Source organism: Archocentrus centrarchus, unplaced genomic scaffold (genome assembly GCF_007364275.1).
Source record: "Archocentrus centrarchus isolate MPI-CPG fArcCen1 unplaced genomic scaffold, fArcCen1 scaffold_44_ctg1, whole genome shotgun sequence".
In the NCBI taxonomy this organism is placed as follows: Eukaryota; Metazoa; Chordata; class Actinopteri; order Cichliformes; family Cichlidae; genus Archocentrus; species Archocentrus centrarchus.
The window spans coordinates 2,015,375-2,042,608 of record NW_022060270.1 but is presented as its reverse complement, the minus strand read 5'-3'; positions in this window follow the sequence as shown (position 1 = coordinate 2,042,608).

The following is a 27,234-nucleotide window of genomic DNA, read 5'->3' as shown; positions in this document are numbered from 1 at the left end:
ACAGACCAGTGCATCTTTGTGTGTTTTTAAAAAGTGTGTGTCAAGCCCGTATGCATATTTAGTTTTTGAAGCCCCCATTGATTGAATTATACTAGCGACTTCAATATCTGTAATTTGATCTAATCTAAAAAGAGGCTGTCCAGAGTCATTAGAATTGCAATCTGTCTCTGACTGACTAAACATTTGTCTTATTTCATCAAAAAGTTATTGAACTCAGTTGCTATTTCTTTTGGATTAATCAACAGCTTATTATTAACTTTTATTTCCAGTCTATCATTGATCATTTTATGTTCTTTACCTATCAATTTATTTATATTTTTCCATATGATTTTGACATTTACATTAGCACCTTTGATTACATCCAAAAAGAAATTTGCTTTGGCTTTATGTAGAGCATTAGTAGTTTTATTCCTCATGGAAGTAAATCTTTGCCTATCAACAGTCAAACCTTTCTTTCATAAGTTTTTTACAGTAGTTATTTAGCCATGGCAGTTGTTTTTTATTTTCTTTCCCTCTTTTAAGAAAAGGTTCCATAAGTTCTGTGATTTTTGAATTAAATATTTGAGAGTTGAGTTCAATATTATCTTCCAAAAACAATTCGGGCCAATTTACTTCGTTTATAATATCTTCAAGATTTGAATGTGAATGTTTTGGAATAAATTTATGATGATTATTAAAATTAGCAGTATTGAATTGTTTTTTACTTAATTTGCGGGAGAAAAGTACAATATTATGATCAGAAACACCTGTAATGAGATTATATGTTTTAAGAATCCTCTCAGCATGATTTGTAAATAAAAGGTCTATGAGAGTTTCAGAATGATTTGTTAATCTAGTCGGGTTTTCTATTATTTGTGTTAAATTAAAATAATCAGTAATTCGTTTAAGATTCATTCGTTCTTTCTTTACATTCCAATTAATATTAAAATCACCCAATAAAATAATTTCTTTAAATTTATCGCAATGATCAAGAAGAATCCTAAGTTGGTCATAGAAATAATTTTTTGCTGTGGGCTTTCTATACATACATACTATTATAAAAGACATTGTTTCAGAAAGTGATATCTCTACACCAACACATTCCAAAACTATTTCACTTGGCCATTCAATCATTGTACACTTAAGAGTATTTCTAACATATATTAATACTCCCCCACCCTTCCCACTTTCTCTGTCCTTCCTAAATACATTATAACCGGGCATATTTACTCCTCTGGGGAGGAGTGGGACAGCCACGTCTCCGAAAGTCCTAAAAAGTCAATGTTGGAATTACAAAGCAAGTGTTCCAGCTATTCACGTTTTGGCCTCATACTGCGGATATTCAAGTGCCCGCCAAATAATCCCTTTATTTTTGATAACGGGTCCCAGGCAACCTTAGCCTGGTTTAATGTCCGGAATATTTTAGTGGATCTATGCCATTTAAGAACTGGTTTAAGAACTGGATTCCTGTACCTTTTTGGATGTGACTGCTGGACATCATCACAACAGTCAACAAGCCCGGGGAGCAGCAAAGGCAACCCAGGAGCTGGCACTGGTCGCAACAGCGAAAGCTCAGGAGCAAGCCCGGGGAGCAATGGTGTCAGCCCAGAAGCCGGACCAGGGAGCAACAGTGTCAACCCAGGAGCCAGACCAGGGAGCAACGGTGTCAGCCCAGAAGCCAGACCAGGGAGCAACAGTGTCAACCCAGGAGCCAGACCGGGAAGCAGTGATAATGATTCAGGAGCCGGCCTGGCACAAACCGGCGGAAACCCGGAATCATGCCCAGGAAGCAGCGGCGCCAGCCCCGAAACAGGCCCGGAAAGCTGCGGCAGAAAACCAGGAACAGGCCCGGGGAGCAGCGGCAAAAGACCAGGAACAGGCCCGAGGAGCAGCGGCGGAAAACCAGGAATGGGCCAGGGGAGCAACAAGGGAAGACCAGGAACAGGCCCAGGGAGCAGCGGCTGAAAACCAGTAACAGGCCCAGGGAGCAGCGGCGGAAGACCAGGTACAGGCCCGGGGAGCAGCAGAGGAAACGGAGGAAGCACAGGAACAGACCAAGGCAGTTTCGATGGCAGCCCAAAGAGCACCGTTGGTAATCCAAACAGCAGCGGCCGCAGGCCAGCTGGCTGTGGCCCCGGATTTACTTCAATGTCACCAGCCAAAAGAAGTATTATTAAAACATGAACTAGTTTAGTATCATCCAACTGTCCATGTTTACCTGAGGGTGAGGTGAGTCTAGCATGACCATTATCCAATAATATTGTGAAGAGGACATGCTGACTCGCCTGTGCTGGGTACAGGATTTGGTTATCCCTTTTTTTCAGTCCAGTATGACATACAGATAAAGAAAAACACAAAAGAAAAAAGAAGAGATCAGTTAAAGGCAAAAGCCGATTCCTTTCGATGTTATTAAAGGATTTTTGAGGCATCCACACAGAGCCAGCCAAACTGCGTGTCACCCCAGCAGCCATCTTGACCCCAGCAAATGAAGCCTCATTCAGTCTGTTTACATAACAAATATGTAAACAGACTGAATGAACAAACTTCCATTCTTCAGTCTGCAGGATTTGAGAATCCATAGACATATATGTATCAGAGCAACGGACCTACCCCCTCAATGCAGCGTCGGATCTGCCGCCTGTATCACGAGGACACAAACAGACCCACTTCCGCTATTAAGGTCACGTGACTTACAGTACATACCAACAGCCAGGTACTCTTGGGGGTCCAGGCGATGCCAAAGCATCTGAACGGACGCAGTACGAAGGTTGTATGTACACAAAACCTGGCAACAGTGGAGTATTTCAGGTTAACAAAAAACTCTCCAAAAGTTGCCGACGTCACCGCGAAAACTCGCTAAATTTGTTGCTAGTTGCTTTTTGGAAAAAAACTCGCTAGGGGGGTCTGAAAATCTGCTATATCTAGCGACAAAGTTGCCAAGTTGGCAACAGTGATAGACCGTTTGTATCATGAATTGGGACAGGAGTATTTTTTTGATGACCTACCAGCAGAGCTTCTCATGGTGGAAAAATACTGGCTAGGAAAACACAGATTATGTGTGTGACGCATTCTCTCTGTATCTTGTTTTTTTTTTTTTTAAATGGTATTGAAATAAATGCCCTTGTTAACCTGTACAGTCTGCTCATTTGTGTGTCTACGTGGACATGGAAACCATGTTGTGTAAAATATATCATAACCCCACACACCCTGGGGGGCTGTCAAGTGTGAACAAACTCCTCACAGCAGCCAAAGAGTCGTCAGATATTAAACCAACGTTACACATTGTGAAACAATATTTAAAGTCAGATGACATGTATACCCTCCATAAACCTGCGCGGATAAACTTTAAAAGAAACAGAGTCTTGGTGACCGGTATCAACAAACAATTTCAGGCTGATTTGGTGGATATGCAGGAATATGCATCAGACAATGATAATGTAAAGTATTTGTGAATGTTGGGACTTGTTTTTACTCAAATAATAATTCAGCAGCTGGCTCAAAATGCTAAAGGGCAGAGGGGAATTAAAAACTATTATTTGACTTAAATAATGATTGAGCTAAATAACTATGCAGTGTCTGAAGCAGTGGGCTAAAGAATTCAAATAAAGAGATAGAGACAAAGAGAGCAGATAAAATGTTAAATCAGAGGTCAGAGTGTTCTCAAAGCTATAAAAAGATGCATTAATCTCGGTGTTCAGCTGAGCCATCACGGCTCAAATATGTCCCATACAGGAACCTTGGTAAATTCAGACTTTAGTGATGCACTAATCTTGTTACTCAGATGTCGTGACTGGGAAAATATGTTTGGTACGTAAAGTCCCTGATAAAATTGCTAAAACACTGCACGTATTAAAGTGAGAGGTGAACAGTAAACGTCAGCCCCCTGCCACTGCTTCAGGAAAATGCAAAATAGCCACGTTCTGAGAGCATGGTCTGCTCTGTAGGTGTTTTCCTTCCTGTTTAGGGTTTCTGGGCCGCCGATTGAATGTGCCAAGAGGCTGGGACCAGCCTGTGCACCCACAAAGGGGCGGGCTAAAAGTTTAAACCACAGCTCGCCCCCACCTGTTTTGTGCTGCCGATTGGATGAGCTGTGCCAAGGGGCTGGGACCAGCTCAAGGTTCTAAACCAAAGCCCGCCCCCACCTTTTTGAACCAGTAGGGTTGTGAGTAGTAGTGAAATAAAACGTTAGGTTAGCTTAGAGGAAGTCGTCTTCTCAGTAAGGTTGGTTGCAGGTAGACTGTGATTTTCTGAGCTGAGAGGAACCATGTACATGTGGTTTTTCTGATTCTTCAATATATATATAAAATCTCTTGAATGAAGACTAAAGTGTTCATGACTCATTCCTTCACAAGCGCACTAACATGAACGTGTATCGACGTATTTTCTAAGTACGCATGGGTGAGATGCCTTGAATCAAAGTCTGGACGCACTGTGGCGACTGCTTTTGAGGACATCCTGAGCGAGGGGCGTGTCCCTGTTAAACTTCAAACAGACAGAGGAACTGAATGTTATAATGCCCATTTTCAAAGTGTTAGCTCGGCATTTCTCAACATCTAGCGAGATCAAAGCATCCACCGTTGAAGGTTTTAACAGAACTTTGACGACGCGTATGTGGAAATATGTGACATCAGTCAACTGACAAAGATATGTAAATGTCATACAGGATTTTGTAGAAGCATATAACAAATCATACTACAGATCTATCAAAATGGCACCCTACGACATAAACACAGACAATGAGAAATTAGTGTTAAAAATGCTGTAAATATTGAATCCGCCCGAGATGTCAACATTTAAATTTAAGGAGGGAGACACTGTGAAAATATCAAAACTACGGGGTAAATTTAGAAAAGGGTAATAACAATCTCACACGGATGAGGTTTTCACCATAAAACGCTGCTTAGGGAGAAGATTTCCTCCAGTATACATATTAAATGATCTTACAGGAGAAGAAGTAGATGGGACATTCTATGAAGCTAAAATACAACATGTGACAATAGACAAAAATAAAATGTTTAAAATTGAGAAAATATTGGCGGGAAAAAAGTAGGGAGGAAAAAGATGGTGTATGTGAAATGGCTCGGATGGCCCGCCCATTTTAATTCATGGATCCCTGAAAAAGATACCGCGGACACAATAAAATGACGAGTGCACCACACATTTACCTCACTTTACGGATTGCACAGACCGGGGAAAGGATGGAGAAAAAGAATGGTTTTTATGTCACATTGCCCTCAAACGCATCACACACTGTTTTCCCAAATAACAAGATATTACAGGACAAAACTAGCAAAACCCTTCATCCTGAATGAGCTGTATGAGGTTGGGATTATAGAATTTCAATACCCCAGGGTATGGATGAGTTTTCCAAAATCTGATGCAAAAATAGTTGTTTATAATCCAAGAAGGAAGCACATGATTTATCATGTGCTTCCTTTTTGTAGACCTACCAGTAGGCCATTATACATCAATACCGCAAATAATAAAGGAAATTTATGCCAGATACCCAGACAAGGACACATTCTGAGACTTTAACATTTTCTACAATTCAATCACAAATAAAGTCAAAAGCACCTGAAGGAACTAGTTTAATGTTTAAAGGCCACCTAGCTGAAATAATGGGATTTAACCCCAGGGAACACTTTGCACTAAGTTACCTAGGGTGGCTCCACTTCCTGCAGACATTCTAGTGGGAAGATACAACACATACATTTACAGCGACATTGTGGATTATCAACTGGTGGGGGATTCGCACGTGCCACTTCTCTGGTGTATAAATGTGGCCAACGAGGATTGTGTCATACCCATACTCACATTTGAAACTGTGCACTACACACCCGTCTCCAAATCAGTCAATGATGATATTGAAATTGCCTTGAAAGACGATCAAAATCAATTCATTCCATTTCTATACGGCAAAGCGATTCTAAAACTTCACTTTAGACCTGTGAGACATTATTTAAAAAAAAAAAAATGTTGTGTACACCATATGATCGGGATGAGAACAAATATCTCAACTACTATATTAACCAGGCCAGAGGTGAGATGCCTGGTTTTATAGGCTCGAGCGTGCAATATGGTAACGGATTAGGTGGGATCTTCCGGAGCCTGTTCAGATTTGCTATACTGCTGTTAAAGAGGGGATTTAACATTGCCAAGCCTCACCTGAAATCAGCTGCCACTGGAATCATAGGCGATGTACTTTTAAACATCGCTAGGAGTGGTGAGGGAATTAATTATTGCAGATTTAAGGAATGTAAGGCTTATTGGGGAGCACACTGTGTTTATCTTAAGAAGTTGGAGAGGTGCAGCAAGGAGTAGAGTAGAGGAGGAGTAGAGTGGGGGTCGCATAACTGAGCGAGCAGAGCTGGCCTGAGAGGTAAACATATGTCCTTATATGGGTTTTATGGCCCCGAACCATAAAGAACGGGGGCGCGCACAGACAGTCAGATTGCAGGGCGCTTAGGGGAGACAACAGCATGAATGCGGTAAGGGAGAATTAATATGCAATCTCCAAGCATGCTTGTGTTAAAATCTGCATTATTTTTGACCTTATGTAATATGTGTGGTGATTAATAAATTGTTAAAAATGAAACTGAAAGTCCGATCTCTACTCTTTCATTACGAACCCGGGAGGGGGAAAGACGGTGTAAGATTAATTCCCCAACAAATTGGGGGCTCGTCCGGGATGAAAGAGGGAGATATGACAGAATTGGATAGGTCTGTTTGACTCGGACGAACCGGGAAAACAGCTGATCTGACCCCGCGCGCGAAATATGAAAAGGTAAGGCAGAAAACCTGTTTGATCGAATTTCTGCTGATTGAGTATTGTAAAAAAAGTGGTCAGATCACCTTTAACTCCTGTGTTTCTAAATTAAAAAGGACATTAATAATGCAGAAAGTTCGGGGAAAATATTGGGTTATTTAACGAATGGTTTTAGTATAAAGGAAAAAAGTGAAATAAGGATTAGAAATAGTTTTTCCTAGCAGGTGGTCGAGCCAGCCGTAATTAGACGTGGTTACGGTCCACGCGGTCGGACCGGTGGGAGACTAGGTGAAATCCCTGGGAAAGTGAGGCAGTCCCGAAGATTAAAATAAGAAATAGTTTTTGCTTAGCGAGTGGTGTTCGCCAGCCGGACCAGACGTGGTTCGGTCTAACGCGATTTGAAAATCGGTTAGCACTAGGTGTTTAATTCCTGGAGAGATTGAAGCGGCTCCGAATAGTAAAAATAAGGGTGAAAGTCCTAGAAAATTATTGATAATCATTCTCAGCATATTAAAATAATAGTGCATTTCGGAATGATTATTAATAAAAAACTCTAGCATATAAAAATAAGGGTGGAAGGCCCGAGGTTTAATTGATAAAAGGACCTCAAGCATCATAAAAAATAAGGGTGGAAGGCCCGAGGTTTAATTGATAAAAGGACCTCAAGCATCATAAAAAATAAACCATTCCAGGGAAAATTGTGAATGCGCGCGATCGGGTATGAATGCTGGTGCACGAGCGTGGAATCAACAGCAAGATCGCAGCGAAAGGGCGATCTTCGCCTGTTGAAAGACGTCTCGGGAGCCAGATGCGTTAAAAAGAAAAAAGAAAAAAGGAGAAAACGTAGGAGAAGACGTCGAGAGTAAAATTTTTAATTGTGCAAAGAATAAAGGAGAACCAGCGGACTTGGGCGCGGTCGGCCACTCAAAACAGGAAGTGAACTCCTCAACAGACAAAGCAAACTGATTCTCAGAGGCGGAAGTCTCTGAGGGTGGGTGCTGAAGGAGGAGTCACAAAGGGGACTCACACACACACACACACACACACACACACACTCATCCACAGACATATCCAGCACCGCTGGATGAGAACTCAGAGAAGCAGAGGAATATAAAATAAGCAGTAAAATAAGATAAAGTAAAAATAAAAATAGATAAATAAAATAAAATAAACAATATATAAAATAAACAAATAAATAAAATAATAAATAAAACTTATATTAGAGTAACTGGAAATAAATTAAGGACCAAGAAGGAAAGTAGGATAACATGGAGAAAGAGTGGAAAATGGTCCACGAGCAAGTGGAGGAATTGGTAATGGTGATTAAAAAGCAGAAAGAAACTACGAAGGATAAAAAGAGGGTTGAAAAACGAGTGAGGGAACAGGTAGGTATACCCCTCAAAACAGAAGGCATTAGTGGAAGTGAGAGACGCCCCCTGAAGAAGGTGATAAGGGACGAGTTGAACCGTCGCTGTGAGAGAGTAAAAGCAACATGTAGCCCAGAAGAGAAAGAGGGGCTCACGTTCTGGAAAAAAAAAGGACACGGAGGAAAACATATGAGGATGCTATGGAAAGTTGGAGAAAACTTTATGACATTTACACCTTTTGTATGTGCCTCGACCACCGAATGAAGAGAGAAACTGGAAAGAAAGATTCAAAAGAGATGGGGAATGGAACTCCAGAGCCATCGGCACCACCAGTAGAGGATTTTGACAGCTTTCCTAAGGAAAAGGAGGAGAGAGATGGCAACTCAGGTATGTATCCCGTAATTAACATAACAGGAGGACAGATGGAACTCCATGGCATAGATCATCCACCACCTTATCAGGCATCGAAAAAACCGCGACTGGAACGAAAATGAACAGGAAAGGGGGGAGTCCAAGGTGAAAAGGAGATGGAAGATGACCAGTTCCTGTTTGGAGGAGCCCACTTAACAGAGGGAGACTCTCCGATGGAGCGGAGACGGAGAAAGAAAGGTAAGAAAAAGGAAACAGAGAAACTAAAGGACCCAGAGAGGGAAAGGAGTAAAAAGCAAATCAACCGTCCAGTGGGACCTGAAGTAAAACGTTGCCCACACAAATGCCATTATTAGCTAGAATAAAAGGAGGTCCCCTGCAGTATAAACCCTTTGGTTTAGGTGACATTCAAACATTGGCAGATCAGCTACCTCCCCCACCTGAAGGAGGAGCTAAATTTCTACATGCGCTAGATCGCCTTACATCAGGCTACGTAGTCGCAGTGGTTGATTTCAGGGCTGTGGCAGCACAACGGATGTCGAGAAGGGACCTTAAAGAGGTCCAAGAATTGGCCCAAATGGAGACTGACCCAGATGATACTCCCCTGCATCACAGAGGAGTTGTCTTGGGTGCAGCTATGAGGGAAGTTTTCCCTAGGAATGTAGCTCCAGCCATTCCTAAACTCATGTGGGACTCATCTGAGGCCCCTAGAGTTTATCTGGATAAAGTTAAAAGACACCTGGTTCCAACAGACAGGTGTTCATCCTTATAAAGAAGGAGCGAACAAAGAGTGGTTCAGGAAGGCGGTACTGGAGGGAATGCCAGGGGAAATTAAGACACTGATGCAAAATAATCCTGATATACCAGGGTGTGAGGACACCAAATGGGAAAGACACTTAGTACATCATATGCAGCGACATAAAGACACAAAAGATGAAGAATCCAGTAAGGTGAAGGATTTACAGGCCCAGCTGTTGAAACTCCAACTCGGCAAAGCAAGACAAGAAGCGACTGAGTTAAAGAAAAACAGTAAAACAGATCACAAGAACAAATGGTGGTTCACATGGTGAACCCAGAGGAACCGAATTGACTGGATTTGGGTCCGGATTCGGATCCTGCAGGTCATCAGTTACCATTCCCACAGAGGAACCCACAGCGTGGGTGGGGGGTTCCGAGGGGGAGACTTTTGAGACCGTTTGGCGGACCAGGGGGACCACCTCGTACATTAGCCTGTTTTCTGTGTGGTCAGATGGATCACTGGGCCAAGAGCTGCCCTAGGAACAGACAAGGACCAGCAAGCCGTGGGAGAGCGTGTGGAAACCCTTCCCCAAACACATGGGCACCACCACAACGCCCAGGAGGGTGGACAGCGCCTAATACACAGGCCGCACCCGATCATCAGTTTGCACCAGGAGTGCAGTACCAGGCTTCAGGGGGCCAGTACCCCCTGTGGGAGGACACCTGGGGATTGGATCCAGGACAGTATTGACACACCCCACAGGGAGGCCACGGAGAAGAGGGAACGGCAGAACCACTTCTCCCAGTGATGGTGGCAGACAAGATGATGCCATTTTTGGTTGACACAGGAGCAACCCATTCTACAATAAGACAATTATATGGACTGACAATTACCCTACCTGATGGGCAAATAAGGATGTGTGATTATTAGTCCTCCAGTTGGAAGCACCAACTATTGATGCAACCCCTGGCCACACAGATACACACTGAAACCAGAAATGCCAACACAGACAGGCATATTGACTTTGTTTTGTAGGTGGGAACCCTGGATCGCTGGATTGGGACCATATGTCTCTCCGCCTGACCCTCCCCATGTCACGTTGTGTTATGATCGAGATGACACAGATTGGTATAAAGATGCTTTTGCCGAGCTGGAGGGTCAACAATGGGAGGTAGCAGTTTCTGATTTGTATGTGGCTCCGGAGGGAGTCGCAGCGGCGGTTATTCTCATCTCTGATCAGCAAAATTGGTATATGATAGCGGAGACATCTGTTCCACATGTCTCGCTAGCATTACATGCAAGGCACGCGGCCAAAGAATTAGGGCCCATGATGAAACGTGCAGGGGGTCTGACAGATTGGGTCCCGACACAGATCCCCGGACTCATGTACTCTCCAAGTACCAAAATGTATCGAATTTATGCGCGTGTAAACAATCAGGCTAACTTGGAACACGTCACGCTCGACCGCGAACATGGCCGAGAACACTCCGATCACGAGCAGGCAGAAGTCATAATTGCCCCGGCGACCTCGTACTCTGTGGTCAACCGGACCAGCGGATGCGGGACATTGTCAGTGGTTACCTCATATTACATTCCAAGTTCAAAAGGTCCATCCCATTTGGATTCCCCAGTACCCTCACAAACCTGTGGCTGAAGCTGGTATCACGGATACCATTCACATGGACTCTTGAAGATGGGAGTCATTGAAGTTTCATAGTTCAAATGGAACACCCCAATTCTCCCTGTGGAGAAGGCGGGGACCGGTAAGTACTGAATGGCTCATGATTTGCGGGCCAGAAATAAAATTGTGTTAACTCCCACCCTAACGGTGCTAAATCCCTGCACCGCTCTTTCATTGCTTCTTCCTATACAAAATGGCTTTCTTGCATAGACCTGGTAAATGCATTCTTCTGCCTTCCTCTGGCAGAGAGTTGTAGAGACATGTTCTCCCTTACTTTTCAGGGGTGACAACTCCGGTACATATTGTCATCCCATATGTGTCAGGCTTGTCAGAGAAACTCAGAAGAATTTTCTCCAAGCATGACATCTCAGTATACTTCAAACCAAGTCACACCCTAAGACAAAAACTGGTTCATCCCAAGGACAAACCCGCCAAACACAAGATCAGCGATGTAGTGTATGCTGTTCAGTGCAGTGAAGAGTGCTCGGACCTCTACATTGGTGAAACCAAACAGCCTCTTCACAAACGAATGGCACAACATAGAAGAGCCACTTCGACAGGACAAGATTCAGCAGTACATCTGCATCTGAAGGAAAAAGGGCACTCTTTTGAGGATGCCAATGTCCACATTTTGGACAGGGAAAACAGATGGTTTGAAAGAGGAGTGAAAGAAGCCATCTATGTCCACTGTGAACAACCATCATTGAACAGAGGAGGTGGATTACGTCACCAACTTTCCCCCGCTTACAGTGCTGTCCTGAGCTCCCTTCCCAGACGTCTCCACCCCCATTCACACCTTTGTTCCAGTGACCTCAATAGGCCACAGGAAACAATGGAGCGGAGTCCTAAGTTGGTTTCAACTGAAACCACTGATTAAATATGACCCACGCCCCCTTCACACCTGGGCACATGTGTTCAAGCACACGATCAATAGAGGGTCATAACCACCTCCAGGGGACTACGCCCACAGGGGTTTAAATACCTGGGTCTCTCCACCATTTGGTTGAGAACTGAAGAAGCCTTTCGGATGAGAGGTGAAACGTCTTCAAGAAACAAAAAGAAGTCCAGTCGCCTTTTTTCAAGCTCCAGAGACTCCGGTACATATGGTTCCCGCAGGGATTTATTTTGTCACCGGGACGCTTCAATCAGACCTTAAAAGAAGCCTTATCGGGCTGCAAATTTCCACCTGACTGTACACTGATTCAGTACGTGGATGACATTCTTATCGCAGCCACAACAGCGGCAGATGGCCTCCAGACCAGCTCTGGCGGTTACATGCCCGCAGCTTTAAGGCTAGTAAAGACAAACTACAGATAGCCCGTCCCACTGTCAAATTTTTGGGGCACTTCATTAACAGACAGGGAGCCGGTATGTCTCCAAATCACAGGCAAACCATTTTGCAACATCCAAAACCCGCCACAGTGAAACAAATGTTATCATTTTTGGGGCTTGCAGGGTTCAGCAGAAGCTATGTACCAGAGTTTGTGGGATTGACTAATCCATCCATCCATCCATCCATCCATCCATTCACTTCCGCTTATCCTGTTCAGGGTCGCGGGGGGGCTGGAGCCTATCCCAGCTGTCATAGGGCGAGAGGCAGGGTACACCCTGTACAGGTCGCCAGCCTGTCGCAGGGCCAACACAGAGAGACAAACAACCTTTCACACTCACATTCATGCTCTCATTCACACCTATGGGCAATTTAGATTAGCCAATTAACCTAACCCCAGTAAGTGCATGTCTTTGGAATGTGGGAGGAAACCGGAGTACCCGGAGGAAACCCACGCAAGCACGGGGAGAACATGCAAACTCCACACAGAGAGAGGGAGAGGCCTGGGCCAAGGTGGAATCGAACCCAGGCCTTCCAGATGGTATTCTAACTGTGAGGCAGCAGTGCTAACCACTGCGCCACCGTGCTGCCCGGATTGACTAATCACCTTCGATTGACTAATCACCTTCGAGAAATGGTGAGAGAAAAGGGCATGAGAAATCTCACAGCCCCACTACAGTGGACAGTTCCAGCAGAAGAGGCATTCACAAAACTGAAACAATCTTTAGCAGGAGCAACGGATCTGGCTCGGCCAGATTACGCGCTTCCCTTTTTCTTGGATGTTTCTGTACAGGACAACGTGGTTAACGGTGTCCTGTATCAGAAACAAAGGGGGAGAAGGTGTATTCTAATGTATCTAAGCGTGATGCTGGACCCATTAGAAAGAAGGCACCCGGTGTGCACACAACATGCAGCAGGAATAGCAAAACTTATTCAAAAAACAGCACACATAGTGATGGGACACCAGTTGGTGGTCCTGACAACACACAGCGTGGTAGCATTTGTGAACTCACAGATTTTCACACTGGCTCCGCTGAGACAAGGGAGATTGAGTAAGATCTTGGAGACCCCGAATCTGGTGTTTACACACCAAGGGATCAATGTGGCTGACCAGATCTCAGGTGGGGAACCCCATGACTGCCAAGAGAAGGTCTTGGAAGACCTAAAAATCAGACCCGACTTAGTCAGCGAACCGATAGAGGGCGCTGAAAATTGGTACACAGGTGGATGTTGCTATAAAGACAAACAGGGAGACCTCCAAGCAGGGTATGCAGTAGTTAGGGAGACAGAGGCAGGTTACCAGGTTGTGAGAGCAGAGAAGTTAACAGAAAGACCATCAGCTCAGAGAGCAGAGCTTCTTGCAATGATCACAGCACTGCAACATGCAAAGGACAGAGAAGTGAACATCTACACCGACTCAGCCTATGTGACAGGAGCCGTGCATGTGGAACTCAAACAATGGGAAAGAGCGGGATATCAAACGGCCAATATGACCCCTGTAAACATGCAGAAGAAATGGCGATCTTGGCTCATGTCATTCAGAGACCAACCTGAGTGGCAGTCATAAAAAGTAAAGGACATGACAGAGAAGGGAGCAGGGTGGCAAAAGGAAATGAAGAGGCTGATCAGTGAGCCAAAGAAGCAGCAGGATACACCCCTAGACATCAGATGATGCTGAGCCACCCACAGGTAAGTGATTTACTCCCAAGGGTTGACATGGTTATGATCAAAGATTGTCAAAAGAGAGCATCACTTCAGGAGAAGACTGTTTGGAAACAGCGAGGGGGCACTGAAACTGAAGGTGTGTGGAGAGGACCAGATGGTCGACCTATTCTTCCCCCAGAATTAACATTAGGTTTAATAGGCCGGGACATGTGGGAGCACAACAAATTATGAGAAATTTGAGCCACTGGTGGCACCCCTACCTGGCTGACATGGTAAAGAGATGGGTAAGAGGTTGTGAAATTTGTGGTAAATACAACCCAAAGCCAACGGTGAAACCTCACATGGGAGCGTTTCCATTGCAGGTAAGACCAGGGGAAGAGATTGTGATTGATTATACTGATATGATTGACAGAGTTCGAGGGTATCGCTACCTCCTGGTGATGGTCGAATCGATCACAGGATGGCCCGAAGCGTACCCCGCAAAAAATGAAGACAGTAAAACAGTGATCAAATGTCTGATAAATCATTATATACCACAACATGGGTTTCTGAGAAGGGTGAGATCTGACAACAAAGGCATTTTAAAAACAGAGACCTACAGGCAGTGGAAGCAGCCTTAGGTTTAAAACACAAATTTGGTATGGTGTATCATCCAGAATGTCGGGGTAAAGGTGAGCGCATGAACTGGAATCTAAAAATCAAATTGGCTAAAATCTGTGCACAGACCAAAATTGATTGGGTTACAGCCCTCCCAGTGGCATTGTTGCAGGTGAGGAGTTCACTAAATAAAGTAACAGGGTTTACACCATTTGAACTATTGACAGGTAGACAGTTCCCAGGGCCCACAGCAGCTATCCCTGGGGAAGAGCAACATATAACCAATTTTCAGTATAAATCATATTTTGATGGACTCAAAGCTTTGTTGTCAGTTTTTGTCTCACAGGTGCACAATGGAGTGACGGGAGGCCAAAAGGGGGACCCACACACAGCAGGGTGGGTCCTTCTAAAGGTCATTAAGAGGAGATGGTCAGAGCCCAGGTGGACAGGACCCCACCAGGTGGTCGAGAGAACGTCGCATGCGTACGCCTATAAAGGAAAGGAGACACCTGGTACCACTGGAGCCAGTGGGCTCCAGCAGAAAAAACAGAAAAAAGGTTCAGTAAATTCAGAGCGCAGTGAAAGGGTCATCTGCTGGCGACCCCAACAAGGCTCTTTCAATCACGGGGCAGAATAATCCCCAGGGAGAGCCTCTGGCTGAGGTAGTCCACCCTCAGTCAGCAACGTGATCTCCTCCAACAGGAGGGATCTGAAGACAGAAGATAGAAGATCAACGTAAAGATAATTGCAAATAACATCAGAATAACAGATAAATTTCACCACACATAACTCATTATCTGTGGCAAAAGGTGTGATAACTGGAAATTGATGACTATGCTTGGGGCACTTAGCATAGGAACTGTTTGACTTTTGCAGGATTTTGCTCACTTGTGGATGCTGTTGGGTGCCCTGCATCCAGTTCCTCTGTATTCGGTGTATTACCAGAACTATTAAAGGAGGGGTAAGGGTCCACCACAGGCATATCAGATGCCGTTGCTGAGAGTGGATTCAGAGGACTGGAGTGGGAGCTCCCAGAAGCAACTACAACTGATTGTGAGCTCTAGAAGAGCTCAAAAGGGGGAATTGAGGGAATTAATTATTGCAGATTTAAGGAATGTAAGGCTTATTGGGGAGCACACTGTGTTTATCTTAAGAAGTTGGAGAGGTGCAGCAAGGAGTAGAGTAGAGGAGGAGTAGAGTGGGGGTCGCATAACTGAGCGAGCAGAGCTGGCCTGAGAGGTAAACATATGTCCTTATATGGGTTTTATGGCCCCGAACCATAAAGAACGGGGGCGCGCACAGACAGTCAGATTGCAGGGCGCTTAGGGGAGACAACAGCATGAATGCGGTAAGGGAGAATTAATATGCAATCTCCAAGCATGCTTGTGTTAAAATCTGCATTATTTTTGACCTTATGTAATATGTGTGGTGATTAATAAATTGTTAAAAATGAAACTGAAAGTCCGATCTCTACTCTTTCATTACGAACCCGGGAGGGGGAAAGACGGTGTAAGATTAATTCCCCAACAGTGGAGATTCAGAAAAACAAGAAGATCACGGTTTGATGGTGTACACACCTAAACCGAGAAAAAGACCGCCCACCAGACACCTGCATCACACAAAGACGGCTAAGAAGCGTAAAGCAACACCCAAAAAACCTGTCAAAAGAAGAAGAAACAACAGAACGAGCCTATCTGTTAAAGGGAGAGGAGCAACAGCGAAGGTTTCAGCAAAAGACATATTCTGAGGATAAAACATCCATGGCTCTCATACACAGTCATTCTGGAGAATGTTTGAAGATGGAGTTGGACATTCTGGATGATACACCATACCCTATCCACAGATGTCAATAGAAAAATGCACATTTATTGAAATACTACCCCTATCGTCTGTGACCGATACAGACCCTTTGGAATTTTTTATATCATCAAGCGGTGAAGACTATCTGGATCTGAATGACTCGTATATTTTTATATGTGTCAAAATAACAAATGTGAATGGCACACAGCTGGCTAACGATGCAGATGTAGGTTTCATCAATTATCCGGGATGCACACTATTCTCTCAACTTGACATCATGCTGGGAGATCGTCTGATAACACAAGCATCAAACACATATCCCTATAGAGGGATAATTGAGTGTTTGATTAATTACAGCAAGGACACAGTGGACACCCAGTTCAGCACCAGATTATTTTGTAAGGATACATCCTCTCATATGAATGCACATTCCATAGAGGGAAATAATCTCGGCCTGGTGGAGAGAGGGAGTCGTACTGTTGCACCGATTCACGCAGATTTGTTTTCTTAACAAAAGCTTATACTGAACGGTGTAGACCTGTCGCTAAAATTTATAAGGTCTAAGGATGAATTTTGTCTCATGAGCGGGCAAGCTGAGCAATATAAGGTTAATTAACGACACACTCCACGAATGGCCTTCAGCAGCTTCCAGATTGAAACAAAACAATGTGTAACCCCCTCCAAAATCTTCATGCGTTATAGCCAGAGGCCTGTCCTTTAGATGACGGCCTGTGGTTTGTATCAGCTGATAATACTCTCTCAGATACTGGCCTCTCTGGAAGTGGGGCTGAAAAGGTTTGGCAGGGTATGAGTGGCCCTCAGTATACAGACACATAAACTCTTTGCCGCAGTTTTCAAAATTAAACGGATTTCGTGTATATGTAACAGAGTTAAAATAACCTATATTATGAATTTCTTCAAAATTGATGTGCTTATTGCATGTGAATAGTTGGAGCCACCTGGTGGATAAATAATGCAACTGCAAGGTTCCTCATTGCTGCAGTGTACGTGCCTCAGCAAAGGAAAACGATCCCAAGCTGGAGGTGGGTGCGTGTGAGCAATGCTATAGTTATTTTTGTTTGTTTAATAGTGAAAACATTCTCTCAGCAGTAAATGTTAATATGTATTTCTATCGTAAGCACTGCTGACATGTAACCTGGAAGTTACAGGTGTTTTGGTTAACAAATAGTAACTTTATTCACGATCTGCATTTTTGTTAGCATGCTAAGCTAATACCAGTTAGCCAGTCAGCAGCTTTCAGGCTGCCCCTGGCTCTAAAGCTGTATAGCAGTACAAGACTGTGATTGTTCTGATTTCTGTTAAAATGTTTGTGAAGCACTGCCCTGATCCAGAGCTTGCATCTGTGTTTAAGTACAAGCAGATACATGAGTGGACATGTAAAGAGATTCAGGAGAGGATAGATGAACATCGTCGTGAGAGGGTGTCTCCTGTGAGAGTGCGCTTGGTCGGGGCTCAAGCAGCAGCACTGGTCTGTGATGATACACGTGCTGAGCTTTTGGTTAGAGATGACAAGGAGTCTCCAGTGGCTGACTTGCCCCTCTCTCACGGAGTGGCGCCCTCTGTCTCACCCTCATCTCTCTTGTCTCAGACCCGGCAGCATTTTCTACCTCCACCCCGTCTGACAGGCCCCCCTCCCTTGTCTCGGGATGGAGAGCGGAACCTCACAACCTTGCCGCGGAATATTTGTCAGATCCCCCTCCCACATTACCAGCAGTCATCTGGGTTTCCTGTAGTAGGGGACCAGGTTCCTCCCAGTCAGCAGCCAAACAATAGTGCTGTGCTTGGTGAGATGATGTCAATGCTCAGGGAGCTGCTAAATAAAGTGAAGGTTGGGGATGGAAGTTCCACCTCCCGGCGTGGAGGTAGGCGTGTTCAAGACCGGAACCCTTTAATTCGTGGAGGGAGCTGTCAGGTCTGTAATGATGGAGGCCACACTACAGAGTCTCACTGCCGCTTTGCCCGACTTTGTTTCACATGCTTCAAACCTGGTCACACGCGGCGCTCATGTCCTAATAGAGCCTCTACAGCTGACAATGCCCAGGAAAACTAGTCGACCTGTGCTTTGAGGGAGGCTGTACAGGTCATGATGGACACTCCCATATACATGATGCAGCAGAGCTGTATAACAGTGTAAGAGACTTGGACAAGTCTGAGACGGTTATTTTTCAGAACACGACAAGAATCAGAAGCAGTGACAGTCTGTTCTACACTCCTGTTACTGTTGGACGCAAGGCAAGCCTTGGCGCTATGTTGGATAGCGGTTCAATGGCCTGTTCATTGAGTGTAGGAGCACTACAGAGGCTTGCTGATGCTAATGCTGTTGATTTGAATAATGAGGAGGCACCCAATGTCATTTTTGTTGGCTGTGGCGGTGTACGTGTTAAGCCTAAATCAGTGGTAGAACTTGAGATGGAAGTCTATGGATGTCGTATCTCTGTTCCCACTTTTGTTGTAGATAATCAGCAAGATGACTTGATCATTGGCTCGAATGTCATTAGACATTTGGTCCGTCAGTTCAAGGCAGATGCAAGTTACTGGGAGGCTGTGTCAACATCTGGTTCAGGGCATCAGGAACTTGAACAGTTCCTGTCTCTCCTTGCTGGCCTGGATCGCTGGCCTGGTGATGAGGTGCCAGACAAAGTAGGCACAGTCAGATGCAACAGAGCCATCACCCTGCCAGCTAATAGTGAGTATCTGGTGTGGGGGAGACTACCTAAAAGTGTTAGGATATCTCCTGGCTCTACTGTGATCACTGAGCCAACCTCTTCTCACTCCGCACCCAGAGGTATCATGATTGCTAGAGTGGTGACTCCTCTCTGGGGTGACAGGTGGGTTCCACTCAAGATCCTTAACATCACAGACAACCCTGTTGTTCTGCGGCGAAATGCCAAGCTTGCCGACGTCTACACCTGCCTTGCACTGGAGGATCTGGAATTTCCAGAGCTCGGGCAACAGACTACTTATGCTAAGCCCACTGGGACATCTGTTCCGACAGAGGATGCTGGCACTATGCAGGAGAGGTTGGAACGTGTTGGCTTGGGGGACCTAGACCTCATGTCTTGTGATGTGTCATCAGACTGGCGTGAGAAGTTGGCTGACCTTGTAGTCACGTATGAAGATGTCTTTTCCCGCCATCACCTGGACTGTGGTGAGGCTAAGGACTTTGTGCATCGGATTCGACTGACTGATGAGAGACCATTTCGTCTCCCCTACAGACGCGTTCCACCTGCTGAATACCAAAAGCTCCGCCAAGTTCTTAATGAGATGGAGGAGAGAGAAATAATCAGGAAGTCAACCAGTGAGTTTGCCTCGCCTCTTGTCCTTGTATGGAAGAAAAATGGTGAATTGCGGGTGTGCACTGATTTTCGCTGGCTCAATAGGCGGACACTGAAAGACGCTCACCCCCTGCCACATCAGGCTGACCGTTTGGCAGCCCTGGGTGGTAATGCGTTTTTCAGCACGATGGACTTGACATCTGGCTTCTATAATATGCCGTTACATGAGGAGGATCGCAAGTACTCTGCATTCACGACACCCATGGGTCTGTATGAGTACAACCGCCTCCCACAGGGGCTGTGCAACAGTCCAGCCAGCTTCATGAGAATGATGACTTGTATTTTTGGCGACCAAAACTTTCTCAGCCTGTTGTGCTACCTCGATGATGTGCTGGTTTTTGCACCATCTGAACAGCTGGCTCTGGAGCGGCTGGAAATGGTTTTCTGCCGACTTCGCCTGCACAACTTGAAATTAGCCCCCAAAAAGTGCTGGCTTCTCAGGAGATCCGTGAAATTCCTTGGGCACATCATTTCTGAATCTGGTGTGTCCACAGACCCTGCCAAAGTTGAGGCTGTCAGCAGCATGACAGTTAGAGACCTAATGGAGCCTGATGGGGCCACCCCATCACAGTCTCGTGTGAGGTCTTTTCTAGGGATGGTAAACTATTACCAGCATTTTGTGCCGAATTACTCCGCCATAGCAAGGCCCCTCTTTGACCTCCTGTCCGGCCAGAAACAGAGGCACAAGGGACGACCACGTGCAGGACATGCTGCTCAGTTTCGGAAGTTGTCACCCAGTGACTGGACAAGTGAACATCACCAGGCTTTTGAAGATTTGAAGGCAGCTTTGGTGTCCTCTGTGGTCTTGGCTCATCCTGACTTCAATCGACCCTTTGTCTTATCCACCGATGCGTCCATGGATGGACTGGGAGCAGTTCTTTTACAGGTTCAGGAAGGTGATTGTGTGGCTAGACCAGTAGCCTTTGCCAGCAAATCCCTCTCCCGTGCCCAAAGGAAGTATCCTGCTCATCGCCTTGAATTCCTTGCATTAAAATGGTCGGTGTGCGACAAGTTTAGCCACTGGCTCAAGGGACACATCTTTACTGTGTGGACAGATAATAACCCACTCACCCACATCATGACTAAACCTCGCCTGGACGCTTGTGAGCAGCGGTGGGTGGCGAAATTGGCATCCTATGTATTTGACATTAAGTACGTTCCTGGCTCTAAGAATGTTGTTGCAGATGCGCTGAGCCGTCGGCCATTTGTAAGATCCACTGTGGGCGAACGGCTGCTTTGCTGCCCCTACAGTGACCTCCTTGGAGAAGCTCTTCCCATCTCTGCTGGCTCGGTCCAGGGCGCTTTTAGGCAGTCAAACTCCAGTCAACATCTCTGCATCAGCCAGGCAGAGGAAGAGCCTTATGTGTCCATGGTTGCCAAGAATCAATCATTCACTAAAGAGGAGGTCTCTGCCATCTTTGAGACGCACACTCTTTGGGAGTCGAGTGCCAGGACTCGTGCGGCTGATGTTCTTCAACAGCTGCCGCAGTTGGTCCCACCCGCTACTGACCCCCAACCTGTGTTTTCTGAGGGTGAGCTCCGTCAGGAGCAGATGAGTGATCCTGTTCTCTGAAGAGTGTTGTATTTTGTGGAACGGGGTCGTCGACCTTCTAGGAGAGAGAAGTTTAAGGAGCATGTCATGGTCGTTAGGTTCCTTAAACACTGGGACAGACTGGCAATATGTAATGGTATCCTCTACAGAGTGTCCCGGGATCAGGTTTCTAAGAAGAAGAGGTACCAATTTGTGGTCCCTGACTCCCTCAAAGCCGAGGTTCTTTGAGGAATTCATGACAATGCTGGTCACCAAGGACAGTTTAGGAGCTTGTACCTGGCCCGCCAGCGATTCTTTTGGCCTCACATAGACCGGGATGTGAAGGATTACGTGCGGCACTGTCAACGGTGTGTTGTTGGCAAAGCAGCCGATCCTGAGGGAAGGGCATCTCTGGAGAGTATAAAGACTTCTGCACCTCTAGAAATTGTGTGCATTGATTTTTGGACTGCAGAGGATTCAAATAAAAAACCTGTTGATGTGCTGGTAGTGACAGACCACTTTACCAGATTGGCTCAGGCCTTCCCTTGCCGAGATCAGTCTGCTAAACAAGTTGCAAAGCAACTTTGGGACAAGTACTTTTGTATTTATGGCTTTCCTGAGAGGGTCCATTCAGACCAGGGGGCCTCATTTGAGAGTCAGCTGGTTGCTGAATTGCTGAGGGTCGCTGGTGTGAAGAAGTCTCGGACCACGCCATACCATCCAATGGGCAATGGTAGTGTGGAACGTTTTAACAGGACACTGGGCAACATGATTCGTGCCCTCCCTCCTGACGCTAAACGCGATTGGCCCCGGCGCCTCCAGACCTTGACATTCATGTATACAGTAACTGTACTGTCCACGAGACGACAGGTTACCCCCCTTTCTATCTCATGTATGGTAGAGTTCCACGTCTTCCAGTTGACGTCCTCTTCAAAAACATACTGAAGGATCCTGAGGTCAGCTGTTATGACAATTATATAGTTTCCCTGACAAAGGACCTTCAGGAGGCAATGCTATTGCCCATGGACATGTTGACAAGGAACAGAGCCGGCAGGCTGAACTCTATAACCAGCGTGTAAAAGGGAACTTGATCGCTACAGGTGATAGAGTCCTGGTCTCCAATAGACGTGAGAGGGGGAAACGCAAAACAGCAGACAGATGGGAGTCAACGGTATACACTGTTGTTAGCGTGAATCCCACCACTCACACTTATGTGATCAAGAATCCTATGACTGGACAGCAGAGAGTTGTGCACCGTAACCTGTTGATGCCTGTTAACTTTCTACCTGTGGATGTGAACAGTCTCCCAGATCACACTTACCACTCTTCTTCAGTGGGTGAATCTGATGATGTTGCTGATTTAGATGGGTTGCTGTCTGTTGCAGGACAAGATAATACTGTGAACAGAACTCAGCACTGGGTTGACAGTCTGTCGACTGCATGCACAGACAGTTGTGAGGAGACCAGTCCTTCTGATGATGTTATGGGGATGGCAGATGAACCTGAGCACGTGAACGGTTCATGCCCTCAATCCCATGTGGCGAGCTCTGAGCTAGACCACTCAAAAACGCCTTCAGCTGTTACTCAGAGCGTGCGCACGAATATCAAACCTTTATTGAGCTCACCCAGTCAGGTCTCGTTTTGGACGCATTGTCAAGCCGGTTAACCGGTTGCTCCATGTTATGTCCAACCAAGGGGTTGTTAATAATGCTAGTCAGATCATTGGCAAAGTCTCAAAGTCAGTCCTTGAAGTTTTTCAATAAGGCGTTTATTTTTCAGTTTTAAGTTCACTTTGTTCATTGGTCTGTTTTGTTTTGTGGTTGTATCACCATAACTGAGCTACAGTCTTGTTAAAAGGGACATGTCTTTACTGTAGGGCATGGTTTATGTGGGGTGTAGATGGCATCCTGCTTCCAGAAGCCGGTAGTGAGTTGGCGCCACTCTCTATTTGCTTCATCCCTTTGGGGATACTTTTCTAGTTGGTATGTCTATATAACCATGTCAAGTCACTTTCCTTTTGGATTTTTTTTTTTATTTTCTCTTGAGTTATGGTGAATACTGTGAGTTGTGCATCTTTAATTTTGAGCGAAATTCAGCAGGGGTGGATGTAACAGAGTTAAAATAACCTATATTATGAATTTCTTCAAAATTGATGTACTTATTGCATGTGAATAGTTGGAGCCACCTGGTGGATAAATAATGCAACTGCAAGGTTCCTCATTGCTGCAGTGTACGTGCCTCAGCAAAGGAAAACGATCCCAAGCTGGAGGTGGGTGCGTGTGAGCAATGCTATAGTTATTTTTGTTTGTTTAATAGTGAAAACATTCTCTCAGCAGTAAATGTTAATATGTATTTCTATCGTAAGCACTGCTGACATGTAACCTGGAAGTTACAGGTGTTTTGGTTAACAAATAGTAACTTTATTCACGATCTGCATTTTTGTTAGCATGCTAAGCTAATACCAGTTAGCCAGTCAGCAGCTTTCAGGCTGCCCCTGGCTCTAAAGCTGTATAGCAGTACAAGACTGTGATTGTTCTGATTTCTGTTAACAGAGCTGAATGTTGCGGTTGCATGACCACACTGATGTCTGTGACTGTGTGCTGTGATTTTTGTACCAGATTAAAGAGGGAGTGCTGAGTAAGAGCAAGTCCGGTATTGCTGTGCCATCCTTCTGCACCATAGACACCAGGAGAAATCTCCACCATAGAATCTCAGAAGCATTCACAACAGTTACATATAGCTACCTGTGTGCGCCTCATTATCAACAAAACCAACAATAATAAACTTAGGAATTGTCCCGAGGAAGCGATTGTCCTGCGTGTTGAGTCGGGACCCAGCTCAGATGGAAAAGGTTTTAAGTGTAACTCTATCAAGGGGATATTTAGCGTTAGTATGCTGCAGAGCCTTGCTGTGGGCTAATCTGATCATGGGGGAGACGCTCACCTTTTTGACAAACAAACTAGCCGACACAATCTTAAATCTGGGAATGTGAGATTGGAAACCAGATTCAGAAATCCTCTGGACCGTACAATGAACCTCCTCTGTTATGCTGTTTTTGACTCAGTTATAGAAATAGCAAACATGAGACAAGTACTTTTGGACTACTACTGATGATATCATGAATACAGTGGAGTTAACCAGCATTGTTAAAAGAATTATTAACAGAACTTATTCTCTTGGCGTGTTTGCATGTGATCAACTCCCTAAAAAAAAGACTATCGATTCATTTCCATGCATGGGCATAGTGAACACGGAGCCTTCTTCCTTACTGGGTGAACACTGGGTAGCTTTTTACGTCACAAAGGATAAACAAGCATTCTTTTTTGATAGTTTTGGCAACACACCTGATAAATTTTCAGGTGAAGTAAAATTGTTTCTACTGAAAAACAGCGTCGATATAACATATTCTGCAAGACAGGTTCAGTCTTTTATCAATAACCTGCGGTCAACACTGTGTTTTTCTATATCATATTCAAAATAGTGTATCGTATAAAAAATTGATTAATATGTACTCAACTAATCTTATTTGTAACGATTCTATGGTCTGTCATTTTGTTAACAAAATACAACCTGGATATAGCTTTGAATGTGTACAACGTGGAGTGTGATACTGTGTAACAATAAAGATGATCAAAACATAGTTTAAATGAATCACAGAAGTTTTTATTTAATTCACATAAATAGCATTTATATTCATTTTTTAACACAGCTACAAAAATGTGCATTATCACAAAAAACATTAATGAGAAAATTTTCAAATGAGTATTATTTCATCAATATTAAAGATAAATGAGAAATACAATTCATCGATGATAAAAACAAACAAATTATGAGTATTCATTACATACAAAGTAATAAGAAAATCGAAATCTTCCCATGTACAGTCGTTCTGCTTGGTCTTTTTAGACCGGACAAACACTGCTTGATCACTCAAAGAACGTTTTCTAACAGAGTGTGAATTTTCAACATCTAACTCAGGAGAGTCCTTGTACATTAAAGCATCCCTGCGCATGTGAGCATTGGGAAAGACTGACAGAGGTACGTTTAAACCTGCGAGTGATTTTAAAAAACATCCTCCATCCTGCAGGTTTACTCTCATTGTGTGTACCCGTGACACTTCTAATCAAATCATACATGTGTGAACCTCTGACCGTGTGTTTATCAATAATCTCTCCACGGTCGTTCTAAGAAAGCTGTGGGGCACGAGACAGTGCTGCAAGAATGAGCTCTGCCTTTTTCCTGCTTTTCTTAGGCATGTATGTTAAAACATTGTTTACAACTGTATCGTTATCATACAAGATGTGTTGCTGCTGCTTATGTAGCTCTGTGTCAGGTATGGATAGGGTCAACCCATTATTTTCACACTCCCCCTGTTTCACGAGTGAAAGGAATCTCTGAAGGATGACCGAGTACTTTTTAGCTTTTTCGTACAAACAAGTCAGTTAATTGTAATACCTCCGACATAGCTTTATCCAACTCATTTTGGGCCATTTGCCTGATGGATGGTGTGTTCTGCGGCGTTGTTTTAAAAGGTACCAAAAACATTTTCTGTGCGTGCTCCATCTCACCTACTGGCTATGAGACTAGTGATGAATGGGATAGCAGCACCTAATAAAGGTAATAAAAGCCCCCCTGTTTGGTTGATGCTCCTTTTTTCAAAACTTTAACCTTCTTGTCAGCAACTAGTCTGATTATTGTTTTTTTCTTTTTAAGTTGTTTGTACTGTTGCTCGTTCAACGGTATGTTGCCTTTCAACACGTTGAGATCTGATACTTAGCGCGTGGATTATTGAGATAATTTGTATTCAGAGAAATCGTCCTGCTGGATTTACCTTGAATAAACAAGTTCTGAACAAACAGGTTCAGATTCCTGTGATGCACGTACTTGGTGAACATGTTTTGCACCTCTAAATTGTTGGAAGTATTGTTCATTAGGTTATTTTTATTTGATAGAAGAAGATCCTCATCACATAGCAAGTCTGGAAGCCCGTTCACAAACTTGATACTTACGCTGGATGGCATTACTTTGGCCTCCAGTAACACTGTGAGAAAACTTGGAGTCATTTTTGACCAGGATATGTCCTTCAATGCACATATTAAACAAATATGTAGGACCGCTTTTTTGCATTTGCGCAATATTTCTAAAATTAGAAACATCGTTTCTCAGAGTGATGCTGTAAAGCTAATTCATGCATTTATTACTTCTAGGCTGGATTATTGTAATTCATTATTATCAGGCTGTCCTAAAAGCTCCCTGAAAAGCCTTCAGCTGATCCAAAATGCTGCAGCTAGAGTACTGACAGGGACTAGAAAGAGAGAGCAGATTTCTCCCATATTGGCTTCTCTTCATTGGCTCCCTGTTAAATCTAGAATAGAATTTAAAATCCTTCTCCTCACATACAAGGTCTTGAATAATCAGGCCCCATCTTATCTCAAAGACCTCATAGTACCATATCACCCCAACAGAGCACTTCGCTCTCAGACTGCTGGCTTACTTGTGGTTCCTAGGATACTTAAGAGTAGAATGGGAGGCAGAGCCTTCAGCTTTCAGGCCCCTCTTCTGTGGAACCAGCTTCCAGCTTGGATTCAGGAGACAGACACCCTCTCTATTTTTAAGATTAGGCTTAAAACTTTCCTTTATGATAAAGCTTATAGTTAGGGCTGGATCAGGTGACCCTGAACCATCCCTTAGTTATGCTGCTATAGGCCTAGGCTGCTGGGGGGTTCACATAATGCACTGTTTCTTTTCATTTACCTTATTTACTTTGTTTATACTCCACTCTGCATTTAATCATTAATTGATATTAATCTCTGGCTCTCTTCCACAGCATGTCTTTTTTCTCTCCTCTGCCCCCTCTCAGCAGATGACCCCCCCCCCCCCCTGAGCCTGGTTCTGCTGGAGGTTTCTTCCTGTTAAAAGGGAGTTTTTCCTTTCCACTGTCACCAAGTGCTGCTCATAGGGGGTCGTTTTGACTGTTGGGTTTTCTCTGTATTATTGTAGGGTCTTTACCCACAATACAAAGCGCCTTGAGGCGACTGTTTGTTGTGATTTGGC